Source organism: Bos indicus, chromosome 14, assembly GCF_029378745.1.
Source record: "Bos indicus isolate NIAB-ARS_2022 breed Sahiwal x Tharparkar chromosome 14, NIAB-ARS_B.indTharparkar_mat_pri_1.0, whole genome shotgun sequence".
Taxonomy (NCBI): Eukaryota; Metazoa; Chordata; class Mammalia; order Artiodactyla; family Bovidae; genus Bos; species Bos indicus.
In genome coordinates, this window is record NC_091773.1 from 49,304,843 (window position 1) to 49,318,351 (window position 13,509).

Here is a 13,509-nt window from a genome sequence, read left to right on the forward strand (position 1 = left end):
GTAACGTATTTACCTAAACCCAAGTAATAAGCATTTTTTCAACCATTCAAAAACAAAGGAATTTTTCTAAAATATAAAAAAGAATGGGGGAGGTTTCAAGACCTCCATGTAAGTAAGCTTATTTTAATTATAAAACAAGCCCATAGGGGAAAAAATATCAAAAGAAAACAAAACAATAATCATCCACACACGTTGCTTATTTGAAAGATCTTTGTACCTTGTTATGGAGAAAAAAATCGTAAGATTAAGCCAGAGAACTGGGCGCATAAAAGTAACTGCTACAGCATATTGTGTGTATCCAAATGAGCTCTAACAAAAATTTCAGCGATAGAAATTCATTTCATGTTCCAAGGTTCCTGCTGGGATGACATTCTTTGCATTTTGTTAATTTGGGTTATGTTATACGATGTTCCACTAATGAGTGGAATAAATGTATCTACATGGTTAAAACCAAACCAGGAATTTTAAAGTATTTAATTATTTAGAGTAGTACATGAAAGACTGGGCAACATTTCCTTTAAAACCCACAATGTTGACTGGTTTAATACCGGATTATAAATATTTCTTTTAGGATAAATCTAGAAAATCAGAGCAAATGCATATTTTACATGCTTAGATGGTTTTTATTTACACACACACACACAGAGACACATACAAACACATATACACAAAATATGTATTTGTTGCATATACACAAAAAAAGAAATAAAGTTCAGTGCTTTAGTTCCTTTTGTTAATCTTTGCTCACAAGTACCAGAATGAAAATTAAAGACTTTGGGAAGCATTTAATCTATAATTTGACCTAATTTTTAAAATAATTTATGAATAGAAAAAATTTTAATTAAGTGAACATTCTTGTAGGCCAGCCAATTCATCAACACTTTTGGAAGCATAAAAATCTACTACACTAATAATTCACAGGGTGAAAGGCTTTTACATGAAAAAAAAAATAGTAATGGATCCAAAGAAATTATTACAATTTGCCTTGTCAAAAAATCCATTCATTGAATTGTGTGGAATGAAGCATAATGACTTCTTCACAGGTCTAATAGTCAAAAAGTAGTGTGTTCTTTGAAATATGTGCTTACTTATTACACTAATACTCAAATACTTCACATACATTTTAATATTTTTACTTCATTTATTTTAAATGTTGATGAAGAAGTTAGTCTGAGAAAAAAGAATGAGGAACATGATTACATTTTATTAAAATAAAAATCAATGTAAGTCACAAGGAATAAGAGGAATCTAGATTTTATTGATTATTTGGAACAGAGTATATAATTCTTTTGGAGAGAATTGATGCTTTCTCAAATATTTTCCTTTCTAACCGTTTTCACTGTAGATATCTGTTTGTGTGTGAATAATGTATATAAGTAGGAACACATAATTTTTAATACATACATTGGCATTTTAGCCATATACCCACCGGTATAATACCATTAAGTTTTAGGAAAAAGACTGCCTGTTGGACTGATAATTTTTTTTTGGGGGGGGAGCTAATTGCATTCAGGCAAATTTGTACTTGTGTCTCTATCCAATATAAAGTCTGATATATTGGAATGATTTACTTTCCTATAATTGGATAATTGAAATGTAAAACAATGTCTCCCAAATCTTGCCAATACATTTATGTGTAGCCCAAGAAAAAGGAAAAATATTTAAATATTTCGATTCAAGGGTGTAGAAACATGCTTATTTTTTGTTTAACTTAGCATAATCCTAATACTATTTAGAAAATACATGGAAAATGAAAACCACAAAAAATCTGAAAATTTCTTTGAAAGTATTAAATTCCAAGATATTTTTTAAAAGACATGGTGATCAATCAAAATACATGATTTTAAGTTCACCTCCAAATATTTATTACTCCATTAGGAGACTACAATCATCCCTTACTATCTGCAGGGGATTGGTTACAGGAACTTAGAGGATAACAAAATCCACGGATACTCTTCTGTGTGTTAGTGGCTCAGTTGTGTCTAACACTTTGTGACCCCATGGACTGTAGTCCGATAAGCTCCTCTGTCCATCTGATTCTCAAGGCAAGAATACTGGAGTGGGTTGCCATTTCCTTCACCAGGGGATCTTCCCAACCTGGGGATCTAACCTGGGTCTTTTGCATTGCAGGCAGATTCTTTACCTTCTGAGCCAGCAGGGAAGCCAGATACAAGTATATGGCTCAGAAGGTAAAGAATCTGTCCTTTTATTATAAAGGACAGACACTCAAGTCCCCTATAACAAAATGGCTTGGTTATCTGCATATGACCTAGCACATCCTCCCATATACTTTGTCATCTCTGTGATGTGTGTATTAGTCACTTTCACTCAGTTGTGCTGTATCCGACTCTTTGCAACCCCATGGACTGTAGCCCTCCAGGCTCCTTGTCCATGGAAATTTCCAGGCAAGAATACTGGAGTGGGTTGCCATTTCCTTCTCCAGGGGTTCTTCCCCATGCAGGGATTGGACCCGCATCTGCGGCTCCTACATTGGCAGATTTTTTACCACTGTGCCACCTGGGAAGCCCTAGACGACTTATAATATCAAATGCAAAGTAAATGCTGTTTAATTAGTTGCTGGTTGTGAGGTAGATTCAAGTTTTGCTTTTTGGAACTTCCTGGATTTAAAAATATATATTTTCAACCTGTAATTGGGTGAATCCATGGATGCAGAATTCACAGATACAAAAAGCCAATGGTCAAAAAAAAACAAAACAAAAAACCAACTGTCTGTCAGTCAGGATAGGGTAGACCAGGGATTGGCAAACCAGGGCCCCACAGACCAACCTTGATTCATCAGTACCAAATGTTTTTGTATATAAACTTTTATTGGAACACAGTCACAACTGTACCTTTATCTTTTTTCCGTATGGGTGCTTTTTAAATTATTAAAAAAATTTTTACAATAGCGAAAGTGAATAGCTGTAACAAAGATATTATGGCCTGCAAAGCCTAGAATATTTATATCTAGCCCTTAACGGACACAAGTGGTCACTTCTTGGTATAGGTTATGCTGTAGGAATAAATAAGTTGTTGGGTCTGAGCAAAAGAACATTTATTTCTCATTCACTTTACATGACTAACATGGGTAGGCATGTGTGCTAAGACAGGGTCTCAGGCTGACAAAAATTGCTTTTTGAGGGTCTTCCCTTCGGTCCAGTGGCTAAAACTGCTTTCAATGCAGGGAGGGTGGATTTGATCCCCAGTGGGAAGATCTAAGATTTCACAGTCCAGTTGGTGCAGCCAAAAAACAAACAACCCTATAATCCCTTATCCCTACACAAAAAATGTTGCATCTTGATACATGCTTCTAAGAGCAGGGGAATTACACTGGGGTGCTTAAAATTTCCATCTGGAAGTGGCACATCAATTCCACTTGTACTTCCTTAGCCAAAGCAAGTCAGAGAATCATGCTTATTCTCAAAAGGAATGGGAAAATAAAATCCTGTCACATATCTGGAAGGAAAACTTGAATGTTTGTGAATAGCCCTAATAAATACCACAAACAAATTATCTGCACAATCCAAAGGATAGTTATCAGGATGGTTAAGAGGTGACAATAATCTGGCCTGAAAATCTAAGCATGAAACAGAAGTATAAAATGAAAATTATAATGTGTGTAATAGTTGTAAAAAACAACTGTATTATTCACTGTGCAAGCAAAGGATTTAAATGTATTTATGACATATATTTATAAGAAGATAATATTACATATTAATTATTAATCCACATGTGTAATGATTTTACAATCTATACTGTAAATTATAAAGAGGTGATTAAAGATGTTGCATAAAATATTTAAACTATGTGGTGAGTATTTCTATTTCATAACTATTTAAAACTTTAATGAAGGCAGGAATAGTTTTCTCGATCTATGTAGTACGCCATGGATAGTAAATGACAGAAAAGTTATTAATTCTGCTTAAAAGCATACATTTTAATGCCTTGCAAATTTTCAGTCATTAATGTAGTAAACATAGCAATCTATTATATTATATAACATAAGAAAAAGAATCAATTTAGCTAATTTTTATACACAATTTTAAAGCACAAAAGAAAAGCTGATTGCCACTTAAAATTCTAGGTTGTACTTCCATTCATCAATAAATTGTTAAAATGAACATTGACAATAAGACTATTTATGTACATCTTTTTCATTCATTCAAAAATAAGCCTTGTGTTGAAAGAATACATCTCTATAGAGTGTAACTTCATAAAACTCCTTAGAAAATAACTATTTTTCTTTCTTCACCCCTATTACAACAGTCTGATCAAACGCACTCTGTTGGGCTTATTCTTTTTCACAACTTGAGTAAAATTTTGAGACAGATCTCTACTTTTTTAGTCATTTTCATATAATAAAAATCCTCTTGGCATTTTCAGTCACCAAAATAAAAAGAAATCTCATTTTGTAGCATTGCTTTCATTCCAATGTGAAATTAGAATTCTGAACTTAATAGAAAATCATTGTTTCCTCAGCTAGAATCTGCTTCAGGCTGTAAATTGCAGAGCAAAGGGGAAGTCTTCTGTATTAAATTTTCCTCTTTCCTCTTCTACCCTCTCACCACGAGGCTGTCTCTTTCTCCAGGAGTAGAGATCAGGCCAGCATAGGAAGGTGATGTGAGAGATAGGAACAGTCCTGCTGAAATTATTCTCTCATGACACACTTAACATTGCTTCTGTAGGCTCACTGGGAATATTCTTTCACCCTAATCTCTCATAATATGGATTAGTCATGTCCTCTGTTTGAGTATCTTACCTTGCGAGCAGGGTAACCTTTTTGTTAAGGTCACATAGTCATTTCAGGAAGTCCTCTTAGAAAGAATGTAAAACAATTATAGCCTGCCAAGAGATAACCATTCTTCCACATTGTCAACACTGTGAAGGCAGATAGCTGTAGCCTCTTACAATTCGATTTTGCTGGTGTGTTTCGAACAACAGTCTTGTGTGCTGCAAACTCCATATTAATCATTCCAGTATTGTTCTTGGATCTCTTCCTATAGGTTAAGAGTAAGAGAGAAGGACTCTTTCCTTCAATATCACTTTGGGGTTTTTCGTGGGAGCTATTGGTAAAAGGTCTCAAATTGGTCTTTGGCAGCTACCTCTGTGAGTCCTGCTTTGCTGTTCTTGTGAGTCACTTAAAAAAATGGGCTGACTTGCAACGTGTTCTCAATATTACATAACATCAACCAAAAGAAAGACAGAAAAAGTGTATCCTCACAGTGCATATGTGTGTGTTCCTATTATATATCAAACATTGTATTGTGCTGCTGTGCTAAGTTGCTCCTTTGCACCCTTTAGCCTTAGCCCGCCAGGCTTCCCTGTCCGTGGGATTTTCCAGGCAAAAATCTGGAGTGGGTTGCCACACGCTTCTTCAAGGTATCTTCCTGCCCCGGGCATTGAACCCAGGTCTCTTATGTCTCCCATCTTGGCAGATGGGTTCTTTACCACTAGAGCCACTGGGAAGCCCTTTAGGCACAGGAATGCACTGGACAACATTTCTCCCTCCATATAAATGTTGGAGAACAGGGTGACGATCAGAAAAACATGATGAAGTAAATTTAAAATTTGCAATAAATGCTATAGAAAAAAATGACATGCAAAAAATTAGAATCTGTAATGGTGGATATGAATTAAAGTGTCAGAAATGTTTCCCTGAGGAAGTCACAAACATCCTTACTTAAAAATGACCATGAGTTAACCTAAAGAATCTGCCTGCAATGAAAGAGACCTGGGTTTGATTCCTGGCTTGGGAAGATACCCTGGAGAAGGAAATGGCAACCTACTCCAGTATTCTTGCCTGGAAAATCCCATGGACAGAGGAGCCTGGCGGGCTACAGTCCCTGGGGTCACAAAGAGTTGGACATGATTAGCGACTAAACCGACCACCGCGTGTTAGTCTCTCACTCACAGAAGTTTCTCTGAACTTTCTTTTTTTAGAGAGTGGGTGCATATTGTCCAAAAGTAAACTCCTTGATGGGTGCCTCTCTTTTCATAAAAAGAGCCTTTTATGAAAAAAAAAAAAAAAGAAAATTGGATTTTTAATAGACATTATCCTGCCTTATCATGTGGCTTTCATCTTAATGCTCACTACTTTGTGGTGATGAGGTGCCTATTGTGTCTCCAATATGATACCTCCAGAGTCATTCTAGGCAGGAAGAATAAGGCCAAAGGGCAAAAAGGACACATCATTGGAATCTCTTCCTTTGCCATGTCTCCTTCCTAGAAGTTTTTCCCTGCTTTAGCTGCCCACTCCCACTGACATCTCACTGATCAGGACCTTGGTTCTCCTAGCTAAAAGAAAGGTTCTGAGATTTAGTTGTTTTCCAGGAGGGAGGCAAGGAATATTATTGACAAACACAGAATTTGGGTAGGGTAGAGTAGAACAGATATTAGAATGGCAATGAATAATGTCTGCCACTATATTGAATCATCCATTCTAGCTTGTCAGGAACAAATTCTAGCTCTTTTCACACTTTCTTTGATATTTGTTTATCAGTTTCTTTTCTACACTTTGTACTTTACTTAATTTTTTTAAAGTTCTCCTGGGGCTATTTTCTCCAACATAAAATCAACATAATAAAAACTGCATTTATATATCTGATGATTTATTGTATTACAGTATATTAAGGATTAAAAAAAATAAAGATACATGAAGTAGAGAAGAGAGGATCTGAGCAAGTGGATTATTACAAATAATTATGTAATGGTTGAAGTCTGTCTGTCTCTATGCCTCTATCAATCTGTTAGTTGTTCTAGCTGCCTATGTGTCTATCTGTCTGTTATCTATGCCATCAATTCAATTTATATAATTTTATAGTGTAATACTGCTTGGTGCAATTGAATTCTCTAAGATATATTTTTTTTAATGTTTAAAAAAATTTTGACTATGCCACACAGCATGTGGTATCTTAGTTCCTTAACCAAGGACCCAACTTGTGCCCCCTGCATTGGCACTGAGGAGTCTCAACAATTAGACCACCAGGGAAGTTCTCTTCAAGAGATTTTGAGATATGATTCACGTGGGTTTAACTCTACCAGTTACATCTGATTAATTCAAAAACAAGACAAAACTGTAAACCCTGGTTTTTTATAAGCTATGAAATGAGATGTATTATTTTATGATGTTCCATTTTGTTAAAATTAGAGACCTATCTAATTTCAATTGTTGAGTAGAAATGAAGTAAAAAAAAAAAATTAAGCAAACATACATTGATTATCTCCTCTGAATTTTTCCAGAAAAATCCCTATCTGTTGAAAATTTGTGTATTAAAAATGGTATTTGCATGGACATGAGAATTCAAATTTATTTATAACTGAAATATTTTTACTCCATTTTACATTGAAAAATGTTAAACATGTTACCACAACTAATGACATGTTTACTTGGCTAATGCTATACCTGTGAATATCCCTGGGGGCAAAATACTGTTTCTTTAGTACTTACGACATAAACAAAGCTCAGTATAAATGAAAGCATCAATAAAATCATTTTGCTAAGCTAAATTTTTGACTCCAAAAGTTGTAATTAGGCAAGTCCGTTCCTCTGATTTTCTTTAACCAAATAATATTCTTTAATTTGAATATATTTTCCTGGCATGTAGACCAATGTAGACAAATTAGGCAGTTGGTGGTATTAAAACCCACAGATTATAGTCTGCCAAAACTTAAACAGTGCCATATCATCATTAATTAGCTGTTTGCAACATAGAGTTGAATAAACGAAGATATCAAATGTGAAGCTGGGTTATTTTAAGTTGAGTTGAAATGCAAATGAATTTGTATTCAACTAATCATGAAATATTTACTAGGTACCTACTACAAGTCCAGAACCATGCTAGGAATGATGGCTAGATTTTTAAAAAGTGATAAATGGACCCTATTATGAATAACATTGTAAGGTAAGTGGGGAACCAATAGTAAAATATCTGAAGTTTTTGAAATTAAAATACCTACATGTATCAATAATACGGGGGCTTCCCTGGTGGCTCAGATGGTAAAAATTCTGCCTGCAATGCAGGAGACCCACTAATATTAGTGTATCAAAGAAATACAAACCCAGCTCCATATTGAATCTATTCTTTTGGCTCTAGCCTTTGTGCTCTATTGCTTGCTTAGTTCTGGCTCTGCACTTTTGTAAAAGAATGTTGCCTACAGTCTGAAAGGTATAGGATAGCTTATTCTCAAGGCTTTGATCTTTAAAGGTACAACACTCTTCCATTCACATAAAGCTAAAAAGTTGCAGAACAGAGAATAAGATTTGTCTGGTGGAGGTTTATAAGAACGTGGTGACCAGACCTATGTCGACAGATGCAAAAACAAAGGATTCTGGCACCAAGAAGTTTGCAACAATCAGTCACATCCCCTACTTTTTCAGTATAAAAGAAGCCAAAATCCTAGCTCAGGTAAATGATTCTTTGAGACACGAGTCCACCTTCTTTCTGTCTGCTGGTTTCCTGAGTAAAGTCACTATTCCTTACTCCAAATCCTCTTTCAATTTATTGGCCTGTCATGGGCAAGCTCCTTGCTTCTTGGAAGAAAAGCTATGACAAACCTAGACAGCATATTACAAAGCAGAGACATTGCTTTGCCAACAAAGGTCTGTATAGTCAAAGCTATGGTTTTCCAGTGGTCATGTACAGATGTGAGAGTTGGACCATAAAGAAAGCTGAGCACAGAGGAACTGATACTTTTGAAATGTGATATTGGAGAAGACTCTTGAGAGTCCCTTGGACTGCCAGAAGATCAAACCAGTCAGTCCTAAAGGAAATCAATCCTGAATATTCAAGGAAGGACTGATGCTGAAGCTGAAGGTCCTATTGAATACTTTGGCTGTGTGATGCAAAGAGCCAACTCATTACAAAAGACCCTGATGCTGGGAAAAATTGAAGGCAGGAGAAGAAGGGGATGACAGAGGATGAGGTGGTTGAATGGCTTCACCGACTCAATGGACATGAGTTTGAGCGAGCTCCAGGAGATGGTGAAGGACAGGGAAGCCTGGTGTGATGCAGTCCATGGGGCATCAAAGAGTTGGACATGACTGAGGGACTTAACAACATGTGGTGAGCATAGACTCGAACATCAGCAATGCTAGTAATACTAGGACAAGCACTAATACTATTTCTGCCACTACTACTATAATACAGTAGTAAGAGCAATAGTAGTAATACTGCTGCTGCTGCTAAGTTGCTTCAGTCGTGTCCGACTCTGTGCGACCCCAGAGACGGCAGCCCACCAGGCTCCCCCGTCTCCGGGATTCTCCAGGCAAGAACACTGGAGTGGGTCGCCGTTTCCTTCTCCAATGCATGAAAGTGAAAAGTGAAAGGTAAGTTGCTCAGTTGTGTCTGACTCCTAGCGACCCCATGGACCGCAGCCTACCAGGCTCCTCCATCCATGGGATTTGCCAGTTAAGAGTACTGCAGTGGGTTGCCATTGCCTTTTCCAGTGGTAATACTAAGATCCTGTATTTGCTGAGTTTTACCATATTCCAGTAAATTCTTCTTCATTTCTCACAACAAGCCTGTGGATATTTATCATTATTAATGACATTGTGCAGATTGGTTAAAGAACCCTAAGCATGGGTAAAAGTAATTTGCCTGATGTTACATACTTAAGGATAAGTATAGGTAGAATTTGAACTCAGCTATTCTGACTGAATGTGAAATCAGGTGGTATGCTCACAGGTCATCAACTTTTCCATGCCCATTACATTCTATCACTTTTGAGTAATTGTGTGGGGCTTACTATGAATTTTCTGGAGAAAGGAAACAAAAAAGTTTAAGTGCCAAAGTTTTTTTTTTTCTTAATAAGATAATTTCGATTGTGGCATTTCTACGGCGATTTACTTTATTTCATAAATACAAAATATAGAAGATAACGTAATCATTTGTTGGTGATTTGAAACATTATGATGACCCTCTGCTATATATTATGATAGCTTTAATTTCTTGCCTATCTGAATGCACTTTTGCTGCATTGTGACCCCTCCACCCTCTTCCCTTTGCTCACTAGGGTTTCCACCTCAGTTGAGTTCAGTCGCTCAGTTGTGTCTGACTCCTTGTGACCCCATGGACTGCAGCACGCCAGGCCTCCCTGTCCATCACCAACTCCCAGAGTTTACTCAAACTCATGTCCATTGAGTCGGTGAAGCCATCCAACCATCTCATCCTCTGTTGTCCCCTTCTCCTCCCACCTTCAATCTTTCCAGCATCAGGGTCTTTTCAAATGAGTCAGTTCTTCGCATCAGGTGGCCAAAGTACTGGAGTTTCAGCTTCAACATCAGTCCTTCCAATGAATATTCAGGACTGATTTTCTTTAGGATGGACTGGTTGGATCTCCTTGCAGTCCAAGGGACTCTCAAGAGTCTTCTCCAACACCACAGTTCAAAAGCATCAATTATTTTCTATATCTGAACATTCAAAAAAATCTGATCTTACATGTTTTTTTTTCTTCCTTCTGTCTCAAAGATGAAGACGATCAAGTAAAGAGTTTGTAGTTTTAAGAAATTTAATTTGTTGAAGAGGGTATGAATTGTTTAAGAGAGTATGAACTGATGAACTATGCAAAAGGGAACTTTGTCAAATGCAACTTAATAAAAAAATGTGTGTTTTATTAAATCCGGTCAATTTATCATTTGCTGAGTTCCTACTATATATCAGGTGTATACTGTGTATCGATTCTTCCCAGGTGGCTCAATGGGTAAAGAATCTTCCCACAATGCAGGAAAGATAAGTTCAATCCCTGGATTGGGAAGATGCCCTTGAGGAGCACATGGCAACCCCCTCCAGTATTCTTGTCTGGAGAATCCCAAGGACAGAGGACCCTGGTGGGCTATAATGAATAGGGTCGCAAAGAGTCCAACACGACTGAAGTGACTGAGCACGCATGCACACATAAACCATGTATCAAGTGCTTTGCATGTATCATCACTAATTTTTCTAACAATCTTGTAAAGTAGATGATCATAGATGGCCTAATTGAGATGTGGGTAGGTTTAAATACTTGCTAAATTTATTATTCAAGCTACTGATATAACTCATAAATACCTGAGCTAGGATTCAAACCCAGCCTGCCTGACCCGGCTCTGTCAGTGCTGAACCAGTTATTTCAGAAAACATCTTTTTTTCCTTTTTTGAGGTTCTCAGGTTTGTTGTAAGCTTTAATTTTACTGCAAGTTTGGTCTCAAAGTCTATAAAGAGATAATCATAGCCCGATGTTTCATAAATGTGTCTTGTAGAACCTAATGTTTCTATGAAAGCAGCTCAAGGGCAATCTGGAGGGCAAAGAGGAAGCCAGGTGGGTGAGGATCTGGACTCTCAAGTCAGGCTTCAACCAAAGCACTTTTTTCTCTGTAGTTTTGTGTGTATGTCTGGGGAAGGGTGGCTTGGGGCTTTCCCGGTGGTGCCAGTGGTAAAGAATCTGCCTGCCAATGCAGGAGATGCAAGAGATGTGGGTCTGATCCTTGGGTTGGGAAGAGCCCCTGGAGCAGGAAATGGCAATCCAGCCCAGTATTCTTACCTGGAAAATTCCATGGACAGGAGAGTCAGGCAGGCTACAGTCCATAGGGTCCAAAACAGTTGGACACTCCTGAGGACACATGCACTCGTGTGTGCTTGAGTGTCCTATTCCCTTAGGGAAATAAAAGCTCTGCTATTTAAAGCGGTTTAAATCCTTTCTCACTCTCAGTATAGTGAAGTGAAGTCGCTCAGTCTTGTCCGACTCTTTGTGACACCATGGACAGTAGCCAACCAGGCTCCTCCGTCCATGGGATTTTCCAGGCAAGGATCCTGGAGTGGGTTGCCATTTCCTTCTCCAGGGGATCTTCCCAACCCAGGGATCGAACCTGGGTCTCCCACATTGTAGGCAGACGCTTTACCGTCTGAGCCACCAGGGAAGTCATATAGCATTTGCATATAGCATATATGCATATAGCATATAGCATTTCACTCAAGCTGAGTGAAATTCATCTCCAAATCCATTTCTGATCTGTATTGTAATGGGGATAATTTTACTCGGAATGTCTGGAATATGCAGAAATAAAACTTGACTCAACTTGCTCCTGTGCTCACAACCTATTTCTACTCTTTCCAACAGAACACAATTTAGTCATTTTGAGGAAGTACAGTGTCATTCACTTTATTTTATTTATTAATTGGCTGTGTCAGGTCTTAGTTGAAGCGTGCAGGATCTAGTTCCCTGTCCAGGGCTGGAATCCAGACCCCCTGCATTGGGAGCATGGAGTCCTAGCCACTGGACCACCAGGGAAGTCTTGCCATTCATTTTAGAATTTGATCCCTCCCAGAATAACTTAGTTCATTTTTGAGTACTCAGTTTTCACCTGTTTTGCCTTTCTTTTCTCCCCAAGATAAAGGTAAGCTTGTATACTATCATGATCTCCAGTAGAGTTCTCCGGTCTCTTGCTGTTCTCTGGTGCAGTGAGCTGTAAACTGGATGTAGATCCGCAGATGAGTACCACACAGGGCACATGAAAACTCTAAGAGGCAGGCATGAAATGAAATGTTTTTAAGGAAATTAATGTCTAATATCCCATCTTTCATATATATTCTTCACTAAAACTTATCAAAGGACTTTCCTGAAGTTGATATGTTGTATTAATAGCTTTCCTACCTCTCTTTTCATGATTGCTTTTTCCCACACTTACAAAGATAAAGCATCCTAAATCTTACTTTGGTGCTTTGCTCCTGGATATAAAAAGATCTAGGGGCTTCCCTGGTAGCTCAGTGGTAAAGAATCTGCCGGCCAATGCAGGAGACGCAGGACAGGCAGGTTTGATCACTGGGTTGGGAAGATTTCCTGGAGGAGGCAGTGACAACCCACTCCTGTATTCTTCCCCAGAGAACTCTGAGGACAGAGGTGCCCGGTGGACTACAGTCCCTGAGGTTGCAAAGAGTCAGACACAACTGAGCACTCATGCACTTATGTAAAAAGATCTAGGGGTCTCCAGGGACTTCCTTGGTGGGCCAGTGGCCAAGACTCTGAGCTCCCAAAGCAGGGGGCCTTGATTCAGTCCCTCGTTTGCATAGTCAGGTGACTAGATCCCACATGCCGCAACTAAGAGTTCACCTGCTGAAACCAAAAGATCCTGCACACCTCAACTAAAGAACCAGCATTCTGCAACGAAGATCGAAGACCCTGAGTGCCTCACCTAAGACCTGGCACAGCCACATACATGTATATGTGCAATAGTATATAATGTACCTTCAGTATAATGTATATAATACATATATGTATATATTACACATATATATGTATGTGTTAAACTAGAGGTCTCCAAACAAATGGACACTTGGATGTCAACAAAACCTCCGTTTTACAAAACAACCAAACCAATAGCAGGATGTCCTAGATTTCAAGGATGAAGAGTGATATGAGAAATCGTGTACTTTGGTCTGTTATCAGGATGTTCCGGATTAAGATAGCACAGGGTGAGACAATAAGAGTGATGATTTTGAATTGATTCAAAGCTCGGTCTGTTCCATTCCTTGACTA